The 21,343-nt window shown below is 44.5% G+C and overlaps 1 long non-coding RNA gene across 2 annotated transcripts in view; it reads left to right on the top strand.

Moving 5' to 3' along the window:
* LOC110260910 overlaps positions 1-12,025 on the top strand; it is a 196,208-nt gene extending 184,183 nt beyond the window's left edge. For both annotated transcript variants that reach the window (XR_002344486.1, XR_002344487.1), the window contains one exon: positions 11,835-12,025. This is a non-coding gene — a long non-coding RNA (uncharacterized LOC110260910). The remainder of the gene's footprint in view (positions 1-11,834) is intronic.

Genomic DNA, 21,343 nt, shown 5'->3' on the forward strand with positions numbered 1-21,343 from the left:
AGGTGCATCCATGTTGTTGCAAATGGCATTATTAATTTTTTTTTTAATGGTTGAGTAACTTCCCAGAGGTTTTGACACGAACCAGGCTCTAAGCATCTTGAGGAGAAGGCTCACCTTTGCGTCGTCGCTCTCGTGTAGTGCAAGTTTCGTTCGTGTCTTGTACGGGGTGCGAGCTCAGGGAACACGTACTGGGGGAATAAGCGGAGTTTCCTGTCTTGCTGCGGTGCCCTGTGCCGGTCCTGCGTCAGGTCCCAGACCTTGCGCATCCCTGCACCCTGCCTGACCCGTGCACATTCTGTGACAGGACTGGGAGCGGCTCCCACCGTCGGATAGTGACTCGGGTGGGGTTTCCGAGCAGACATAGTCGACGTCATCACAAAGGAAAACTCTAACGGCGATCATCTGAGCACGTTTTGACATTTCAGTTCATTCATGAAAGTGTCGCTTGAAGCCCAATCAGATAAACAGAAAGGAAGAGAGAGGGGGCAGGGGCAGCTGGCGCATTCTCCTCAGAGCCGGGAAGAGGGGCTTTTGCTCTAGGCGTGTTTATAAATTTAAAAATATTTCAGATGCTTCTGCCATGCTGCTTATTCTGGTTCAGTGGTCGGGGGGAATGTGTGATGGAGAGGGGATGGTACTTCATCTAGTTGAGCGGCTGCTGGGTTCTGGGTGCTCTTGGCTCTGCGGAAGGGGAAACGCTGTGGACTTGGCATTTCATGGAGTTGAGCTGAACAGACTCATTGCATGTGCTGAAAACAACAACCACTGAAAGCATTTACGAGTTGAGCTTAGTGAACCTTCTTACTGTTTTAAGTGCATCCCAACGCAAATGTCTAATGCTGATGCCATTCTAAAAAGCTGATAATTAATTTTACTCTGCTTTTTAAACAAATAGTAAATGATGAAAGAATAAAGGCTTGAGAGACAAAAGAGAATGCCTGCGATCAGAAAGTTCTAAGTGGCAAAACTGGGGTGGAAAACTCAAATCTTTATGGTGGTCAAGGCAATCCTTTTGCTCTTACCTTTCAGAGACCCCAGAGGCTGCCTGTTTCCTCTCCAGGTGTATATGCACAGTGTGCTCATCTGTATCCTATTGACTATTTACTCTGAAATAAACAAAACTATCTCTGCTATTATTTTTGCAATTAAATGCACTTCATATCCCCCATTATAGAGGGCAGCGTTTCTCAAAATTTGGCCCATGGGACAGTTGCATCAAAATCCCACATGCAGGGGGTGGTGGGGAGTTCCCACTGTGGCACAATGGGTTAAAGAACCTGACTGCAGGGGTTCAGGTTGCTGCTGAGGTGTGAGTTGGATTCCCAGCCCAGCACAGTGGGTTAAACGATCTTGAATTGATGCAGCTACAGTGTAGGTTGCAGCTGCAGCTCAGATTCATTCCTTGGCCTGGGAACTCCATAAGCCACAGGTGGGGTCATAAAATAAAAAAAAATCCCATGGGGAGAAAAAATGTCCATTCCTGTATCCCAATCCAGACTTGCTAAAGCTTGAGAACCTCCACCATAGGGAACTATGCAGGTCAGGAAATGAGGGGCCTTGTGGAGTTTCAGTTGTGAGACTTTCCAGTGGCTTAACCTTGGGCATGTCAGAGCCTCATCTGCAAAACAGGTCATTTCTCATTTCCCACGGTTGCTGTTAGGATGATAAGAGAGCATGTGGATCTGAGGCTGCTGTCCTTGAGACAGAAGGCATCTCACAGTTCGAAAATACCGGAGAGAGGTCCATGCCCACGCACCGTGATTCTGGGAGGGTGTATGTTTCTCATCTGAGAGCAGGAAGGCTCTGTGGTGGCTTCTTCATACAACCAAGTGTAGTCCAGTGGGATTGAAATAAACCCAGAGGGATTTGTGCTAAAAGCTAAGGATTGATATGCAAACAGAAGAGCCAGGTGGAAGGTAATATTTCACAGCACAGCTTCTGGCCCGGGGTTTCTCAGCCTCAGCGGTGTTGATATTTAGGGCTGGATGATTCTTGTTATCAGGGGTCATCTTGTATCTGGTAGGATGTTTAGCAGCCTCCCTGGCCTCACCCACTAGATGCCAGCTGCATCTGCCACCCCTCCCTCCCCACCCGGTATATCTCCACATGTTGCCAATGTCCCCTGGGGAGGTGGGGCGGAATGGGCCCTGGGTAAGAACCATCCCCTTAAAGGGAGATGGAACTGGTTCACATCCTGGCCCTGCTGCCTACCATCTGTGTGAACTCAGGGCAGTGTGTTTAATTTCCCAAAACCTTGGTTCTCTCTACTATAAAACGAGGCAGGGGGCGGGGGGGGGGCGCTAATACTTTTAAGTCCTTACCCCCCTGGGTGGTTGTCAGGATTACATGAAAAAACGCTTTTCAAGAGTGTAGCCAAATTCTTGCTCTGTGCTGTGTGTGTGTGAGTGTGTGTGTGTGTGTGTGTGTGTGTTCATACATCCTGGACTTTTGCCAGACTTTAAAAATTCGAAGTACACCCTCCTCTTTTTTCCTCCTCTTCATAGAGAAGGGACTTATAAAAATCTGAGTATTCTTTTTTTGTTGCTTTCAACAATGTTGAAAATATATTATTTAAAAAAATTTATTATAGTTGATTTACAATATTCTGTCAATTTCTGCTGTACAGCAAAGGGACCCAGTTTTACACACACACACACACACACACACACACACACACACACACACATTCTTTTTCTGAAAATCTGAGCATTCTTAACTTTAGGTCTGAAGCTATGACCTGGGGACGTTTCTATTTGGAACAGGGACGCTCAAATGTCCGAGCCAAACCAGAGACGTCCTTTTCCCTTAGACTCAGATGACTGTCAACACCGGCTTTCTGTAGTCTCCTGCCATTTGGACCCGGTTCCGCCGTGGCTTTTCTTCATTCTGCCAGGGAAAATCCTTCATCTCTCCTCAATGGGAACGTATTGGTGGGACCCAGAGGCAGAGGCGAGACCCGGGAGGCATTTGTTTGGTTTAACTCTCCCCGGTCTGCCTGTTTGGACCTTGAATCTCTAGACAGCCGATCTTTCGAGAGAAGGAGAGGGCTTTAACATTTGGGACAAATTAACCAGTTTGACAAAAGCAAAACAGGTCACCTCTTAAAATGAAGTGCTCTTTCAGTGCCTGTCCTGTTTCCAGCCCAGACCAGACTTTCGTCTGGTCTGAAGGGGCACTGGAGCTGCACATGCGAGCAGGTAGCAGCCACCCTTCCCTGCGGGCCTGGCTCTGCAGGCGGCTGAGTGATTAGATCCTGATATCATCTCAGTTGAGCCTGAACTCGGCCTGAACCCAGCGCTCTCCGTCTTTCCTGCCATTCCTGCCGTGACTTTGGTGTGTCATCCTACCCCACCCTTCCAGTCATTTGAATACTTTCTCTTCTATTGTTTCTCCCTCCATCGCCATCGTCATCATCCACATTTGGTACTTTCCTGGTCTGGGCCCGGTTTTCGTGACTGCCCATCAATGACCCAATCCTGCCTTCCAGAATCCCGCCTCTCCCTTTGGGGACCGTCCCATCTTGCCTGTGGTTGGAGTGAGCGTCCCAAGGACTCAGGTTGATGGATATCTGCATCCCTTTAGTAGCTTCCCATTGTGGCAGGATCATCTGGGGGTCACCCACCCTCTGATTAAATACTTCCTGAGACGTGAAGCTCATTACCTGACAAAACGAGCTTCTTGTGGGGTGGTGTCAGCTGCTCTTCTCCACTATGGCAGCATGATTATGTCCTTCCTCACACTTATCAGCATCTGCACCTATTTCCTTTTCTTGTCTTTTCTTTTTTTTTTTAAGAGCCGTAGCTGCATCATTTGGAAGTTCCTGGGCCAGGGGTTGAATTGGAGCTGCAGCTGCCAGGCTACACCACAGCCACAGTAACACTGGATCCTTAACGCACGGAGTGAGGCCAGGGATCAAACCTACATCCTCATCGATCCTAGTCGGGTTCTTAACCTGCTAAGCCACAAAGGGAACTCCTGAACCTATTTAGTTTATTGATCTATTCATTTGTTGACTCTTTGTGCTCCTCCACACAGTAGACACAAGCTCTGCAGGAACAGGGAACTCCTTGATCCGGTGTACAGGTGGGTCCTCTGATGTTCTCCTTGAAAACTCACTGAAGTAAAAGATGAATAAGTTGGAGTTCCCACTGTGGCTCAGCAGTTTAAAAACCCAACATAGTGTTCGTGAGGTTGCGGGTTTGATCCCTGGCCTCGCTCAGTGAGTTAAGGACCCGGTGTTGTTGCAAGCTGAGGTGTGGGTCTCAGACATGACTTAGATCCAGTTTTGCTATAGCTGTGGTATAGGCTGCAACTACAGCTCTGATTTGACCCCTAGCCTAGGAACTTCCATATGCTGCAGGTGCAGCCCTAAAAAGAAAAGGAAAAAGATAAGTTAATTAAATAGTTCACTGTTTGAGACAGACAGATCTCCTGGTGGACAGCGTTTATGTCTATATTCGTATTTTACCTCCAGCTCTTAGCCTGGAAATAAAGATGGAGTTGATGTGATGATGTGGTGGTGGGAAGAATATAGACTGAGTATTCAGATAAACCTAATGCTAAAAATCGCTCCTTACACCACTTGCAAGTGTCTTGGGCAGTGAACATTTCTGAGCTGTGATGGATTCGATCTGTGAAATCAGTTTGACTCTGGGATATTACCCAGCTCAGAGGCTGTGAAGATTAAGAGATTTTATAAAGTACTGAGCAGTGCCTGGCATACAGTGGGGGCTCGGTCCCTGAGTTGAATCACATAGAGAAAGCTCCATGGTGCTTCTTAGCATGATCATGAGAGACCAGGGTCTAAGTGCTGGTTGTGTGGCCTATCTGCCTCCCCTAAGCCAGACTGTGTCTCCCCAGAGATTGGCAGATTGAAATGGTCCATTTGTTTAGTCTTGAAAGCCATTTTAGTCTACCAGGCATCTCTGGTCATGTGCCCACCGATGTGGCAGCATCGGAGCAGTGGGAACCCTGGGCTTTGGGGTCCATCTGTCCCACTCACTTCACAGTATCATTGATTTCCAATGTGCATTTATTCTCCTTTCCCTCCAACTTGTGGCTGCCTGGATTTTTAAACTATTCGCCCAAATGTGCCTGGATCCTGGACACGATACAAACACAATGTGTGCACGTACGCGCACACACACACACACACAAACACACACACATACATTTCAGGCATTTGTCTGTCACTGCCCTAAATTAAGAACAAATCACAGTCAGTTTAAATCTCCCAGTGTAATAAACACCAGATCCCCCAAATGTCAGAGAGTCTAGTCTTTTGCAAAGTCTGTAACTTGTGGCTCATATTTGAAACTAAGGGAAAAAGCAGTAAATGACATAAAGTAAAGAGGGAGGGGGATGTGGTGGAAGCACTTGGGTTACTCACGAGGCCAAGGATGTGAGGACAAGTCCTCCGAGCCACGTATGGGCTTCCTGGTCCCTGTGGACTCTGCCAGGGTCGTCAGATCCTACAAAGACAGTATGGACTTCTGCATTATGAGGAGTGGTTTGTTGGCAAGGATTGTTTCTACTGAAAAGTTTCCAGAATGGAAGGCCTTCCACTTTATAACAGGATATCAGCTTTCCAGGACCTAAGGAAACCTCGTAGATGTCTTCATTTTACAAAACTTCACAGTTTTGACCATGGGACCAAAACTATGCTGCTTTTTTATTTATCATAGTTGGTGTTGTTTAAACCAAAAGTAGTGGGTTTAGGGTAAAGAACATGGCAGCAGGAGTCAATCCTCAGCCTAGATCTTCCCTGAAATTGTGGGGGTCCTAACATAAGCCATTTCCTGCCTCTGGACTTTTGTTTCCTTGTCCATGATCTGAGGAAGGCTTCGGATCAGTTGCTTTAAAATTGTGGTCTGCACAGCACTGTGAAGTTTCTAGGTATCAGGTTCTCCACCAGGGGTGTCCCTCTGTGGCAGGATGTATAATGGCCCCCAAAGATGTCCACCTCCAATCCTGGGCCCTGGGGATATGTTTCCTTACGTGGCACAAGGGACATTGCAGAGGTGATGAAGGCAAGGATCCTGAGATGGGAGTGATCCTGGAACATCTAGAGGCATTTAAGATCACAAAACTCCTTCTAAGAGGGAGGCTTGAGAGAAGGAGAGGTGGTGAAAGATGAAGAGTGTGAGAGAGGGTTGAAGATGAAGTGGTTTTGAAGATGGATGGAGGTGTCATGTGATAAGGAATTTAGGTGACTTCCAAATAAGGAGTCAGGTGGATGCCAGAAAAAGGCAAAGAACCAGATTCTATTCTAGAACCTTCTGAGAGGAATGCACCCCACTGACAACCTTCCTTTGAGGGCCTCTGATCTCTGGACCATACGTTTGTGTTGTTTTCAGACCCTCAGTTTGCAGTCATTTGATCAGCAGGAATAGGAACTTAATATCCTCACCTTTATTTGAAGTACATATGGGCGTTCCATCTAAGATTTCATTTGAGGAAGGATTTCAGTGGTTAAAAAGTGTTTGAAAGCCAGCAGGACAGTGGATCCCTGAGATTCACTTCTGTTTGAAACAACTATGACTTAGTCCTTAGTATCAAAGGTCAACGCTGGGGACAAAGAATGTGAATCTCTGAAGTCCATGTGGGAACAAACACACCGTTCTTCCATGGTCAGCCCCATTCTGTGACATCTCTCTCCATCCTCAAGCCAGCTGTGCCTCAGGAACAGCTCTTGTCCTCCCTTCAATGTGCCATCACCTCGGAATGTGGGGAGAGCCCTTTTCTCTTTGAGGATGCCATCCCAGAAAGGATACGGTCAGGAGCTCTTTTCTGGTCCTGTCTCAGTCATTTCCTGAAGCAGCCTCAGGAAGCAACTCCTCTTTCCAGATACCTTCTCTAATAACCTCTAGCAAGTCCCCTAGGAGACTGCAAACTCCAGGAGGCAGGGTCCCTCCTGTTTTCTTCACCACGATAATCCCTCTGCTGGAACTCGTATAGATGCTCAGTGACTGTTTCTGAAGTAAATAATTAAATAAATGAATCAAATACCAGTGGCCCTGGTGGGAATGAAAAATGGTGCAGCCACTTAGAAAGACAGTTTGCAATTTCTCACAAAACTAAATTTTGCATTAGCATAAAATCCAGCAATTGTACTTCCTGGTATGTACCCAAAGGAATTGAAAACTTAGGTTCATGCAAAAATCTGAATGTGGATGTTTCTAGCAGCTTTATTCATAATGGCCCAAACTTGGAAGCAACCAAGAGGTCTTTCAGAAGGTGAATGGATGAGTAAATTCTGGTACATCCACAATTTAGACAGTGGAGTATTATTTGGCACCAGAAAGAAATGAACTCTTAAGCCATGAAAAGACATGGCGGAACCTTAAATGCATGTGACTAAGTGAAAGAAGCTGATCTGAAAGGCTACATACTGTCTGAATCCAACTGTATGACATTCTGAGAAAGGCAATATTATGGAACAGTAAGAAGATTGGTGGTTGCCAGGGGCTACAGGGAAAGAAGGGATGAATAGGCAGAACAGAAAGGATTTTTATAGTAGTGAAACTACTCTATGATATTGTGATGGTGGATACTCATCATTGTGCATTTGTCCAAACCCAAAGAACGTACAGCATCAAGGGTGAACCCTAATGTAAACTCTAGACTCTGGATGATGATGATGTGTCAGTGTAGGTTCATCAGCAGCCACCCTGTACCACTCTTGTGTGGGATGCTGATAGGAGGGAGGTATGTGCGGGATGGGGACTACATGGTAACTCCCTATACTTTCTATTCAGTTTTTGTTTGTTTGTTTTTGGCTTTTGGGGGGCACCTGCAGCATATGGAAGTTAGCAGGCTAGGGGTCAAATCACAGCTATGTCTGCCAGCCTACAGCATAGCCACAACCTCACAGGATCTGAGCTGTGTCTGCAACCTCCATCACAGCTCATGGCAGTGCAGGATCCTTAACCCACTGAGTGAGGCCAGGGATCAAACCCTTGTCCTCATGGATACTAGTCAGATTTTTAACTGCTGAGCCACGATGGGAACTCCTTTTTTTTTTTTTTAATTTTTATTAAAGCATAGTTGGTTTGCAATGTTCCTTCAATTTCTGCTGTACAGCAAAGTGACCCAGTCACACATATATATGCATTCTTTTTTAAAACAAGATCTTCCCTCATGTTTTAAACCCAAGAGTTTGGGCATAGTTCCCTGTGCTGTACAGTAGTATCATATTGCTTATCCACTATAAATGTAATAGTTTTAATTTCTATTCTGTTTTGCCCTGAACCTAAGACCACTTTCAAAAAAGTCTATTTTTTAAAAAGCAAAAAAAAAAAATAAGACCTCTAAAGACCATGGGTCTACTTGCAGTTGCCTAGCCGGACCATGCTTCTGGTGCCATGATGACTTGTAGAAACTTTTACCCAGAGAGGGGGTTCCCTTCTCCCTTCTCCCCACCAGCTAGCCTGAGTTCTGTGCCCTCCATTGGTGCCCAACCACCCAAGCAGCACTCCTTGTGCTAGTCTCTGCATTGTCAAAACTTATTCATGAGACATATGGGGCTGCGAGTTTTTGAAAGTCTAAAAATATCCCCGATTTCTGCATTCTGCAGATCTAAAATGGTTCCTCATACATGGAAGGGCCCAGTAAATGATTATTGATTGTGTGAGGTTAAAAGACTTGAACATGAAGGTTTTTAAAAAATTTTTATAGTTGATTTATAATGCTGTGTTAATTTCCACTGTACTTCAGAGTGATTCAGTTACTATTGTTTTATCCGTCCAATATAGAATAATTTGCCGCTGCTAATCCCCAACTTCCAATTCTTCCCCCACCCCCATGGAAACCTCAAGCCTGCTCTCTATGTCTGTAAGTTCTGTTTCATCGATGTGTTCACTGGGGTCATATAGATCCCACATACGAGTGATATCATATGTTATTTGTCTTTCTCTTTCTGACTTTGCTTAGTATGGTAATCTTTGGGTCCAACCTTGTTGCAAATGACATTATTTCATTCTTTTTATGGCAAAATAACATTCCATTGTATATATGTACCACATCTTCTCTATCCATTCATCTTCCAATAGACATTTATTTTGCTTCCATGTCGTGACTATTGTGAATAGAGCTGCCATGAATATAGGGGAACACGTATCTTTTCAAATTAGAGTTTTGTTTGGATATATGCCCAAGAGTGGGATTGCTGGATCATATGGGAGCTCTGTTTTTAGTTTTTTGAGGAAACTCCATACTGATTTCCATAGTGGTTGTACCAATTTACATTCCTACCAACAGTGTAGGAAGGTTCCCTTTTCTCCATCCTCTCTCCAGCACTTGTTATTTGTGGACTTATTAATGATGGCCATTCTGACCCGTGTGAGGTGGTACCTCATTGTAGTTTTCATTTGCATTTCTCTCATAATTAGTGATGATGAGCATCTTTTCATGTGCCTATTGGCCATCTGTGTGAATGTGAAGACTTCTACCCTGTATTTATGTAGCGGTTTAAATTCAGTTGTCTTTCGGTTTAGAGATTGGTAAATAGAGTATTTAAAAGAAACTTGGAAAATGAAGTAACAATAACTAAGAATCAATAGAATCAGTCATGTTAAATTAATTCTGACTTCCTTGTCTCAGAATAGGGCTATTGGAAAAAGCTCAGGCTATAGCATCTCTGGTTTTCATCAAGGCATGTGATAATCATTGAGATAAGTCAGACGAAAACATGGTTAGATTATAATATATTGAGTGATAGAGTTGGTGTCCAAAATGAGGTTGATGAGCCACAAGTAACTGTAGGTATTTGATAAACTGAGAGAAAAATAAAAGCACTCAATGGGACCCTTGTAGAAGAGCGTATCAGATGGGATATTGGATCAGCTAAGTTTTTTAATCTTCTCTCCATTCCTAAGAGTCTATGGTTCTACAAAAATACATATTCAATCCAGGTACCAGAATTCTCAGGAAAAAAAAAGTACTTGACTCTCATAAAACAGCAGTTCTTTAGTCTTTTAGGACTTTATTAGCTTAATTCAGGCCAGTTTTTTTTATAGCTTTCATGAATCTAATTCAAAACACATTGCGAAGCCAAACATTTGCTGGGCTTGAGAATGTAACTAATAAAAAGGCAAATACACCAAGGTTGCCAAACACTGCAAAAGAGAAGTATATGACACCAGCTCTAATGTGAGAAATTGTAGAGCCTTATTTTTGTTCTCTTTTTGATAGGAAACATAAGGGTTGTCTCATACTCTTGGAGAAAAGCCCTTGCGATACTTAGCAAGGACTTGAAAAATATTGTTATTATCAAATGAGAAGATCCCTCACGTCATGGCATGGAGCTGGGGATAATACAGGCACTGCTCTTTTCTCTGGGGAGCACCATGCAAGACTTTGCCTCTCAAATTTGTGTCTTTTGGAGCCAGAGAAACCTCAAATTTTATTGAGAAACCAAAACCTCACGACGCAGTCCCTAAGATGATGCTCAGGTCTTGCAGATGTCATGAGGGCCTGTGCAGGTCTTGGGATAAAGAGCCTCCTCTTCCCTTTCCTTGTCTGGGGTCCCCTTCCTCCTCACCTGCTACCCCAGTCGATTCGCAGATGGACCACCAAACCAGTGCCTCAGGAGACCTCGGCGGATGCCTGGCAGACAGAGGACCCACCCGCCCATTCCTTTTGCAAGTGATGAATAGTTCTGCCAAGTGAGCAATGATTCCACTAGTTTATCCTTCTAACTGAGACCCATCAAACGTATTCAAAATATATCTTATTTTAATCGTGCAGATTCCCGTGCCCTTTCCATAGCTGGTGCAGCAGTAAGTGTGTGTGTTGGATCACACTTCCTAGTTGAATTTCATGGTGTTTCCTGGAGAACAGCTTTGCACCCCTCCCAGGAGGAAGACAAAGCTCCTTAATAGGGCTTCTGAGTCGTGGTCTCTTCAAAGCCTCTTTTAACCTCTCACACCTGCCCTGCTTCTTCCACAGGGCTTTCTGCATGTGCTGCTGCTTTCACCTGGCATATTCTTTCCCTCCTCCCCTGGTCAGCTCCAGCACCTTCTTCAGATCCCAACTGGCCCATCAATTCCACAGGAGAGCCTATCCCCCCTGCTCCCGTTTGCATCTGCACACTACGTTCTAGAAACACCATGCAGCTTTCCTTTGAAGCACTTCATGACATTCGAATTTTCCATTCACCTGGGTGATGACGGATCAATGGCCATCTACTTCCACAACATTGTAATTGACCTGAGTGCTTCTGTCTTTTTGCGTTTTTTTTTTTTTTTGCTATTTCTTTGGGCTGCTTCTGCAGCATATGGAGGTTCCAAGCTAGGGGTCTAATCGGAGCTGTAGCCACCGGCCTACGCCAGAGCCACAGCAACTCGGGATCCGAGCCGCGTCTGCAACCTACACCACAGCTCACGGCAACGCCAGATCATTAACCCACTGAGCAAGGGCAGGGACCGAACCCGCAACCTCATGGTTCCTAGTCGGATTCATTAACCACTGCGCCACAACGGGAACTCCCTTTTTGCATATTTTATCTGTAATATATTACATAGTGTTTAGCCTACCTTGAAAGTTCAAGACATCTTTGAATGAATGAATGAATGAATGAATGATGAATTCGTCACTGCCGTCACCTGGCTGTTGTAGGCCTCTCAGAGCTTCAGCGGTGTTCTATGGCATCAAAATAAGAATACCTATACTTCCTACCTTAGAGGCTTTTTACTGGAAACATATGCAGTACTGTACAGCATTGGGCATACTGTGGGGACTCAACTATTTGCTGAGAGAAATGGCTACATTTAAAGCATTTGGCAATATCTCACATTTGTGATGGACCTTGTATTTTATGTTTTCTCTTTACCCAGGAAACACCTCCTCTCGGATCTTGCTTTTCCCTTTCCCACCGCAATTTTGCTGCTTGATGTTTTTCTCCCGAGGCCTCCATGTCTGGTAGGTATGTCTTTGCAGTATTGATCAGTAATGATACTATCTTATGCTGGTATATTTCATAAGTCTGAGAATGCATAGCAACAGTTTTCATACATTCCCATCAATGGTCGTGGATTAAAGGGAGTTCCCTTCGTGGCTCAGTGGTTGACGAACCCAACTAGGATCCATGAGGATGCAGGTTTGATCCCTGGCCTTGCTCAGTGAGTTAAGGATCCGGCGTTGCCATGAGCTGTGGTGTAGGTCACAGATGCTACTCAGATCCTGAGTTGCTGTGGCTGTGGCGTAGGCTGGCAGCTGTAGCTCCAGTTTGACCCTTAGCTTGGGAATCTCCATATGCCTCGGGTTTGGCCTTAAAAAGATTAAAAAAAAAAAAAAAAGGTTAATGAGAGTACCTATTGTGGCTCAGTGGGTTAAGGATCCAACATTGCCTCTCTGAAGGTGTGGGTTCGCTCCCTAGCCTTGCTCAGTGGGTTAAGGATCTGGTATTGCCATAAGTTGCAGAGGAGGTTGCAGATGCTGCTCAGATCTGATGTTGCTGTGGCTGTAGTGTAAATCTCAGCTGCAGCTCTGATTCACCCCTAGCCTGGGAACTTACATATGCTGCACATGCTGCTATTTAAAAAAAAAAAAAAAAAGAGTTTATGATTTGCTTTTCCATCCACGATTTAACTGAATTTCTCACTTGACCTCTACTTTGTGAAATTGACAGGGATCTTTAATTCCATGTTAGAGAAGGAGAAAACGATACTCAGAGGGTAAATGCTTTCAAGAAACTCTGTCACACATGTTGTAGCCGAGATCGAAACCTGCATCTAAACTTAGTCGAGAGCTCTTCCCATTAGACCGTGTTATCCTCGGCAGGTAAAAAAATACTGTTTAAATGGGTGTGTCTCCCAGACGGCTATAAGGAGTAGCATGTGTGGTGGTGGAAAGCTTAGGTCATTTCCGAGGGTCTTCTCTTGGGTGGAGGAGGCTTTGTGATAGAGGCAGAGCCCCCAGGTTGGTGGCCGCCTGCTTGGCTGGCTCTCATTTCTAGTTAAAATGGAGTGGAGGAATGTTTCATCCTGGAGCAGTCAGTCACCCACTTGGGCTGCCAGTGGCTATACTGGGAGGTCTTATTTGAGTCCCAAAGATGGAGGCGAGGCCGTTGAGGACATGTGCAGAACATGACACTGTGGAGCAGATGTTCTGCAGCTGGAATTCTCTCTAGCACATCCAGTCAGGTCCCAGATGGCATGTTCTTCTCTGTTAGAGCCCCTCTGCTAATCCACAAAACGGGAAGGTAGCGTCCTGGCTTGCACCTCATCACAGATTACATTAAGGGAGGATAAGAGATTTTGCAGGGCACTTGAAGGATCCAAGGGGCTTGGTGGTTGACCAGAGGAGGAAAGATTTCAGATGTAAGTATGCTACAGCAGTGGTCCAAGTTCATGGGCAAACTATCTATGGGATTCCATGGGTGCAGAAGACACATAAAGGGACAAGGAAAAATATGAAATGCTTGCTTCTGAAGATAAAAATTGCACAAACCTCATGAGATTTTATTTTGAGGTGCAGACTTTATCAGCTCTCAGCTCCAGGGCTAGAACCCAAGGCTCTTAGCTTCTAGGCGAGTGCCTTTCGTTTCAGTCATTAGCTGTGTGACCTTAAGCAAGTCAGTCCACCTCTCTGAGCAGGAATATGGTGCTTAATAACAAAGTCTGTGGTTGTGCCCCTGGTGGAGTTCGACAATGCCTCCTAGCAACCACAGCCTGTTTGTGGATGAGGGGCAGAAAAACAATTTTGAAGGATCATACACATTTGTTCCACTGAAGCAAAAAGAAACACTCCACACTTTCCTTTGCAAAAACAACAGACACATACCTCCAAATATTTGACAGATCGCATCTAAATAGAATCCTTATTAGAGAAAAATGCATAGCATTTTTGGGATCCCTTCTTTTTACGATTTGAGATAATTTTTTTTTTTTTTTGCTTCTGTGTTGTTTGATTTTTCTGTTTTCTAAAGTTGCGTTGTGTCATGGGACTTAATGTGGCCCCATTTTTGTGTTGGCTTTGTAAAGAGCAATGTATTTTTTTTGAAAATTGAGGTTTCCTGAAATCTGGTTTTATTTTCCCCAGGAAAGCACAAAAGTCCCCATTTTGATTTTTCTAAATCTGTCTTTTGCTTCTTCATGAGTGTCAATAAAAAGTTTGTGTCATAAAGAAAAATGTGCTTGTGCCCCCTCACAGAAGTTCACTAATCAGAGTTCATATTCCTTTCACACAAATATTCCAACCTGCCAGACTTTCCGCATATTTAGAGCGTCCAACCCTCATGCATGGACATCCATCTTATATTTTGAGTAGGGCGCCTTAGCTGTCATCCTGAAGTTTCACGTATCTCGAAGCCTATGTTTTTACCCCTGGATGGCTTCAATCAGCATGATAGACGTGAAACCCAGGCTGTTGAAAGTGGGTTCTCCTCTGGTGGACTACTGCTTATTTTGGCTTTGTCTCTCTCTCGCAATCTCATATTTTATTGAGTGCATAATTTCCTATCAGCTTCAGACACCAGAGTCACCAGCTGAGAAGAAGTTGGGAGGCTAGCCTTTGACAGTGGTAAATTTGATGGTGCTTTAAAAAACCCCAACCAACACACGCCATATGCTGCCCTCTGAAGGAAGACTTATTTCATGGTTTCAACTTTATGGCCTTAGATTTCAACATGACATGACTGATGGGGAAGGGAAGTCCATTTGGATGATAAGATGAGGCTAATTTGTACTGGGAAATGATTCGCAATTGTGATAAATAACCCTTGGCACATAATAACAGAAAATCTCCACCCTGGAACTGAATTATATATAGATTTGTGCCTCATAAACAAGGTAGAAGATACAGTTTTTAAACTGCTGCGTTTGCAAAGTCCTTTCCCTTCCAAGCCATCCTCATTAATAATCATAAAGAGCATGTTTCCAAGTTCAGAATCACATTAATCTCGTCCCACGTGACCTGATCATGCACTTTAGGGAGAATGGGTAGGATGGAGTGGCCTTCATGTGCACTATGTGTGTTTTTTTTTTTTTTTTTCTGTGTTCCTGGTGGATAGCTTGGAAATGCATAGCAAGGGCGATGGATGGAAAAACCAGTACGATAAAAAATGAGTTTCAAGAAAATTAGACTTTTTCTGATTAATCGCTGAGGCAATAATGGAGTGAAGAGATGAGTGAGGTTTTTTTCTTCCTACAGTCAGGGTTGAGTGCAGGAAGGTGAGAAGAGACTAATGTTTCTGTTCCACCTTATGAACCAAACCATCATATCTGGAAAAGTTGATGGGGAGACTTAACGGGATTTTTCTCATGAAAGCCTGTGCTTATAAATATTATAGAGTTGGATTTTCCAAGGAAGGGAGGTTATCCAAGGGTTGGGGGACCACAGAATGGACTATACTCAAGAAAGAATGTGAGAATTCCTCATGAAAAGGGTAGGGGTGGCAGTAGGGGAAGGAAGTGGTGGCGGGAGAAGCCAATGAGAGATAAGATGGGCAAGCCAGTTTGGCTTGTATCTCCCTTCAAGGCTGCTGTCTGGTGGAGGATCAACCTTGAATGGGGCACGATGGCCAAGTGATACCTGGAGGTTGGAAATTAACTTTGAGAGAAGTGAGGGTTCCCAGTGGTCGAACATGCAGTTGGTGGAGAAGTCCCCTGAGAAGGATGTCTTTTTCTGCCAGCTACGGCCATGTTGGGCTGCCTATAGATGTCTGGTACCCAACAGTGGCATGGCTGATGTAGACAAAGGAGCAACGGTAATAATGGAAAACACTACAGTGGATCAAACTCAGGCTCCCAGTCCATCTTCTTGGAACCACATATACCGTGCTACCCTTCCCCCAGGGCAGCTCTGCTTCTGTTCATTATTTTAAGGTGCTGTGTAAGATTTTGTCTGAAGAAGGAATCGTCTTAAGAAAATCAAAGTTAGGAGTTCCCATCATGGCTCTGTGGTTAACGAATCCGACTAGGAACCGTGAGGTTGCGGGTTTGATCCCTGGCCTCACTCAGTGCGTTAAGGATCCGGCATTGCTGTGAGCTGTGGGGTAGGTCGCAGACGTGGCTCGGATCCTGTGTTGCTGTGGCTGTGGCTTAGCCTGGTGGCTACAGCTCCAATTAGACCCCTAGCCTGGGAGCCTCCATATGCTGTGGGTGTGGCCCTAGAAAAGACAAAAAAAAAAAAAAATCAAAGTTTGAGAACCCTGGATTGAGTTCAACATCAGTACTTATCAGAGGCAGAGAGTAAGTTCTAGAAAGTAAGCCCCAACCATATAGTAGGAAAAGGGAACACAAAGCTGCTAAAACAGCGTCAAAATAATGCAGATGGGTGGGAGGAGAAAGGCAGAAAAGTCAGATAACATGGTCTTGACTCAACATGTTACCATGAGGATCAAATGAGATCAGATGTTTGAAGTCATTTAGGACATAATCAAAGCTTTATGACCTCTGTTGCTTACCTGTGGAATCACCTCACTCAAGATGTATTTATTAAGTATTTACGCCTATAGCATCACCTGTTCTGACCCTAAAAACTAATGTGAGAACTCCTCCTTCAGGAAACTTATGGTGAAATGCTATCAGGTTGAGTCAGGTTGAATTGAACAAAGAAGAGAAATTAACTAGAGTGTGGTACACAAACGAAGATGCTAGGATTTCACAGAAAGAGCCCACCTGTGGATTAGAGGGCAAGAGATATAGAAGGGAATCATGGGAGAGGAGGATTTGAGTCAAGCCCTGAAGAATTGCTAAGGCTTGGCTAGAATCTAGGAACTTAGAACTAGGGGAAAATCTGGGGACGGCTAGTTCAACTTCTACTCAATTCTAAGACACTCCTGGGTATAACTGCCCAGGGGTTACCTGCTTAGACTCTCAAGGACTCTTGTCTTATTATCTTCAACTCAAGCAACTTTATAAAACTCTGATTGTCTCCACTATCCTAGCTCAGGGGTACTCAGTGACCTGCTGGGTCTACCTGGGAAGTAAAGTTAAGCCTACAAGTAGACTTGAACAGTTAGGAGCTAATGCTTTGAAATCACACCGGCCTGGGTTTGAATACAGGCATTGCCACTTCACAGTTGGGCATTTTACGTAACCCCCTGAGCCCCAAGTTTCTTGGTGGGTAAAATGGGGGTCCTAACCACACATTCCACATGGAGTCATCATGAGAAATGGGGCTACTCGAAAGTGTTGTGAAGCGCTTCCCAAAGTGTCCATTGTGTTCAGGACTTGACAAATGATATGTTTTCAGTATCAGGGGGGAAAAGAGGAAAGAAATCTAGGCTGGAGGCTGAGAATACCTGTGGCTTTGAGTAGGGAAGTGTCATCAGAAGAAAGAGAGGATTCAGGATCAGATGCAGGGTCTGAGTGTTAAACCTTGTCTCTTGCCCAGAGAGATGAACCAGGGTTCCCTGGTCTCTGCCCTGTTGATAAATTCCTTGGGACTGGATAAATTCTTTCCCGGAGGAGGGGCACAGGAGAGCGGGCTGTCTTGTGCAGTACGGGAAATTTAGCAGCATCTTTGGTCTCTACTCATTAGATGCCAGTAGCACTTCCCTCCAACCCGGGACAATCAAAAATGTCTCTCTAGACATTGCTAATGTCCTCCGGGGAACAAAACTGCACCTGGTTGAGAACCACTGGCCTAGCCATTGCCTGGACTGATCCACTGCAATGGTGCGTGAGGCTCCCCTGTGGGAATATTGGTGCAGACGCTCTCATAGCAGCTCACAGCTGCAAAGTCCTCGAACGACTTCACCAGCGATATATAATAACTCAGCCCAAGACTGTCTCCCCCCCACCACCACTTATTTCCCATGATTGTACAGTGTTTCTTTTCAGTCGTCAGCTCTGGGAATTTGTCTTTTCTCACTCGCCAAAGCCACAGCTCCGAGCAACCATCAGAAAATGATTAACACTGTCTGTCTGTGCCGAAGCTATTGAACAATTGCAAGGTAGATACGTCCCGGGTACAGTTTGAACTTACTCTCTGACCCCAGTTAAAGACAACATGGTTTATATTTTTTTGCTCTAAGAATTTCATGGGGAATATTTTTCTTCGTTTTGTTTTCTTTTCCAGCTGTTAGGAAAACGCACTTTCTTTGTCTTCCTGCCCCATCGTTCTTCTCGTGATGTCATTTAAAATAATCACTGGGAATTTCAGGGAGGGGTTAGGGAGGTCTTAAAGAGGTCACCTAGTTTCATCGTGTCTGAAGGACGTTGAGTTTGGTCTAGCCCCTCAAGGAGTGAGGTGTGTCTCTTAAGGTCTAGGTTCCTGGGTATTATTCTTGGTGGGAAGAAGAAAACTTGAATATACATTTGAGGGGGAGCTGGAAGGCACCGTGTTAAATGAAGCACCAAGCTAAGCATCTCACCCCATTGTCGTATTCAACCCTCTCTGAGGTATTACTTGAAATGGGGATGATAATAATTACACTATGAGAAAGTGAAGGAGGCTCAGATAAGTGACCTGAATCACTGACCCCATAGAGTTGGTAGTTCTACCTGGGATCCAAGCCCAGGCTCTTTTATGCTGCAACCTGTATCCATTCCAGCAATCGATAAGACCTCCACCAGACAGGGCTGATGTGTTAGGGCACTATCTATCCTGCTTGCATCCTTCCTTTTTCTTGAAAATTCATGCCCTAGGAGCCTTAAATCCTTGAATAGACTCCCTTGCAAAGTATGACTGGGAGGATCAGGCAGTGAGTTTGGCTAAACTTCAGAAAGCCTGCAGGTGACCCAGCAGGCAGGTCACGGCATGCCTCATCTTGATGTGTACCCCAGCTCCAGGATTTAGGGGTCCTGGGCAGCTGTGGGAGGTACAGAGGCAGGTAGAAAAATCTCAGGGCCAGGATTCAAATTCGGGTCTGTATGACTCTGGACAAGTTATCTCTTGGTTTTTTCATCTTTGAAATGGGAACGAGGGTCTCCATTCATGAGCTGGGAGAATCCCTGGGACAAAGGAAGTGCTCCTTAAGTGGCTCCTTGTCTCTTTCTGCTCCACCTTGTTTTTGGTATCAGGCATCAATCTAGGTTTCTCCACTCACCTCTCCGCACCTATGGCCTGGACTGCAGCCCTCGAGGCCAGTGATGCTACGTCCCATCAGCTCTGCATCAGTACCAGCTGAGGTCCTGCCAATTTCTAGGGATGCTTCCAAGAGTCAGGGCTCTTTTCCCCGCACTCGCTGGCCCTCCCAGCCTTTGTCACTGTCTGTGTTTGGGGGACTCTCTCTGAGCTCTCTCCTTCCCTCTGCTTCCTGTCTGGAGCAGCCTCATCTACTCTGTTGAGTGGGTTCCCCAAGTCACCATGTTTTTTTATGTTCCTTGGAACTCGTGGTAGGCAAAAGGGATGCTGGCCACTGTTTTCCTTTTATTTCTTCATGTTTGAATGAGAAAATACCTTCTTTTTTATGATAATAACTGCAGACAGCTGTCTCCTAATGCAAACATAAGTAGTCGTGGTCTGACCAAGAAATGTTTCCAACTTATTTTTATTTAATATAGAAAACATTTCCACTGGGCATATTCTTTTTCCAGGCGCTGTTCTAAGCACCTGATGTATTTTAAGTTATACACTCCTCGTGAGAAAGCCAGAGAGGTAGGTTCTTTTATTATCTCCACTTTGTAGATGAGGAAACAGGCGTGAGAGGGTGAAGGAACTTGTCCGAGGCCACACAGCTAGGAGGTGGTGGCCGTGACTCGGAAGTGTGTGATCTTAACCCCTGGACGAATTCAGTCTCTGTGAAGATAGTTCTGTGAACAGCCTTAGCAACGGGCAAAACTCCATTAATTTATTACCAGATGTAAAATGTATTTAACTGCTTATTAAAAAGGATAAAATTGCATGAAATTGAGACCTGAGTGTATTATTCTCTTTCTTTAAAAAAGGGTACTTCTTAATGTGTTCGAGCCAGCTCTGAGGGCTTCCACCCGGGGAGCCATTAAAATTGGCAGACCGCCCTTGAACTTTCCTCTGGCAGCAGGTGTCGGGGGAGGGGGATCACTCATATTGATGGTCTCACAGAGTCGTTCCCCTGTGAACCCCTTTCTTTCATCAGGCTTGGAATGGAAGCAGAGGGCTCCCAACCCCATCCTCGCACCCCCGCCCTCTGGAACCTACACATTCAGACGCAGTCCCCTCTCACTTGCTTTACTCCCTTAACTCTTCCTCCTCCTCAGACCTGGCAGAAACCGATCCAGGGGTTTTCTCTGTTGACTTCACGGGTTGGTCATTTCACAAAATCTTAAAATAAAACCCCAAAATAAATGTTCTAAGAATTAAACAGTTAAATCCCCCCAAATGGAATGATGAAACATTGATTTGGTTTTATTTTAAAAGTGATATATAGGGAGTTCCTGTCGTGCCTCAATGGTAACAAACCCCACTAGTGTCCATGAGGATGTGGGTTCGGTCCCTGGCCTCGCTCCGGGGGGTTAAGGATTTGGTGTTACCAAGAGCTGTGGTGTAGGGTGCAGACGAGGCTCGGATCCCACGTTGCTGTGACTGTGGCGTAGGCCTGTGGCTACAGCTCTGATTTGACCCTCAGTCTGGGAACTTCCATGTGCTGCGGGTGTGGCCCTAAAAAGACCAAAAAAAAAAAAAAAAAAGTGATGTATATTCATTGTAACTGGTGGAAGGGAAAAAAATCAAAGGGTCTAAAGAGGAGAATAAAAATTAACCATCCTCCACCCGAAATTTTCACTGTTAACACATGAGAGTCTTGCTCTCCTGCTGGATATCTGTCTGTCTGTCTGTCTGTCTAGCTTTCATCTATCTATTTATGTCTCCCTCTGCCATGCCCCATATATATGTATCATATATTATATACATATGTATCATATATATAATATACATTATTATATGTATACAATTTGATAGGTATCCCATTGTATAAACTAGTTTGAAGCCTGCTTTTATCATCCAACTTTTTTTTATCAGCAATACTTTTTCATTTGATTGAAACACCCTCTTCGATGTCTCTTTGAATGAATGAGCCACAGTGTTTACATTACAACTCTACTTGTTCCATGTCTAGCTTATTTTCAGTGTTTATGCCAAAATAATAAACATGTCTCTATATATGTCTCTGAGTTTTTTCCTTTTCGGTCTGTGTGAATGTTTTATTACAAAGCAAAGAGAGAGAGATTGAGTTTAATATTGTTAGGAAGAATTTGGGAAAAGTCACTGGGAAAGCAAAGGACCTTTTTGGAAGGATTTTATGCATATTATAAAATTATTTTCTAGATGATTTGTACCAAGGCACACTCCCCTGAGAAGGAAATCAGAGTGTCTTTTCCAGCTCTTCCTTTCCAACAATTGTTTGACTTTTAAGTTTAGTTTATTTGATGAGTAAAAAAGAAAGTCTCACTTCAATTTGCATTTTCTAAAAATTCCT

This window comes from Sus scrofa, chromosome 6 (genome assembly GCF_000003025.6).
Source record: "Sus scrofa isolate TJ Tabasco breed Duroc chromosome 6, Sscrofa11.1, whole genome shotgun sequence".
Classification (NCBI taxonomy): Eukaryota; Metazoa; Chordata; class Mammalia; order Artiodactyla; family Suidae; genus Sus; species Sus scrofa.